This window comes from Daktulosphaira vitifoliae, unplaced genomic scaffold (genome assembly GCF_025091365.1).
Source record: "Daktulosphaira vitifoliae isolate Bord-2020 unplaced genomic scaffold, ASM2509136v1 Scaffold_182, whole genome shotgun sequence".
Lineage (NCBI taxonomy): Eukaryota > Metazoa > Arthropoda > Insecta > Hemiptera > Phylloxeridae > Daktulosphaira > Daktulosphaira vitifoliae.
Window position 1 is genome coordinate 13,943 of NW_026099750.1, and position 1,646 is coordinate 15,588.

The window sequence follows — 1,646 nt, forward strand, 5'->3', positions numbered from 1 at the left end:
TTAAGACACAAACAATTAGGCTTCTTTTAAAGAACAACAAATAATTAGTATTTGAATTTTATTTATTTATATTTACTAGAGAAAACATGAATATAAATAAATAAAATCTTGCATTGTTAATTAGATAAAAATTAAGGTTAGTCCTTTCCAATAATATAAAAAAAAAATTGTAATGTGAAATTTGTTTGATTTTATTAAAACATTAAAACTATTTATACAAAGGGCTTCTGCATAACCTGACCATACAAAATTTTAAAGAAAAAAAAACTTATTAGTTTCATATAAAAACACANACTATACAATATTATCATGAAAATTTTAAAGAGAAAAAAAACTTATTAGTTTCATATAAAAACACAGCAAAAAAAGACATTTCTTTTTTTTCTGTAACCAAGTCACACATATTTAGACAGCTTTTTATTGCACTTAAATTAAACTAATTTGAGCAACCATTTCCAAGAAAATTAAAAAAAAAAATGTTTTTATTTTAAACAAGATATATGCAAGATAAATATCAAGATATCAAAATAAATAAAACTAATGTATAAATTTAGTCAAAATAATTGCAGCAATTCACAGTCTCACATTTAAGTAGTAATTTAACTCTATATAAGATTATACATTTTAAAAGTGTTTTTCTATTTCTATTTAAATTTTTTAACTGTAACAACTGTGTACAAAAATTGAAATTGTAAAATAAAATAGCACTAAAATATTTAAAATCTTAATATTTTAGTCAATTTTTAGCCAATTAATAAATGCTTGATAAACAAAACCTAATTATATAAATATTGAGCTGATAAGTTAAGGGGTTTTCCTAGGTATATGAAAATAACTTTTTGTTTTAAAAAAAAAATTCATCATTATTAATGTATGTTAAAATTTATAACATTTTTTTTTAAAAATTCAATTAAAAAAAAATTATCACCATAATCGATTGTTAAAATAAATTATTTTTTATACTTTTATTATTTTATAATTAAGTTGTTTCTTAACAGTTATATGTAAATTTATGATAATTTAAACAAAATTTTATNATTATTTTATAATTAAGTTGTTTCTTAACAATTATATGTAAATTTATGATAATTTAAACAAAATTTTATAAATGAAGATATTTTTAAAAACCTTTAATTAAAAACAAAAAATATATTCATAAATTCGGTGCTTCCCAATTGGTATAATAAAAGAAAAAAATATATATGATTAAATTAGAAAATTAGTTATATCGAGAAATAGCATTAAAATATTCAAATAGATGAGAATTTCCTACTAAATTTATTTAACTAATATTTAATTAAATCATGGAAGAAATTAAATANTTTAACTAATATTTAATTAAATCATGGAAGAAATTAAATAAACAAAACAATTAAAAAATCATTCACTTTAGTCTCAAAGCAGCTAATTTTTTAAATTATTTATAATAAAATTAGCAATTCTATATCAAATAAAGGGAAATCATTAATCATAAACGTTATTTTCCTTTTAAATGCTTCACAAAAATTTTAAAGAACGAAAAATTAGTTTGAATAAAATAATGTTTAAACTAAAATAAAATGATCAAAAGGACTTTTTCTTTTAAATAACAATAATAATTTATATAAAAAAAAAAATTATTTAATAATAAAATATCTATAACCTAC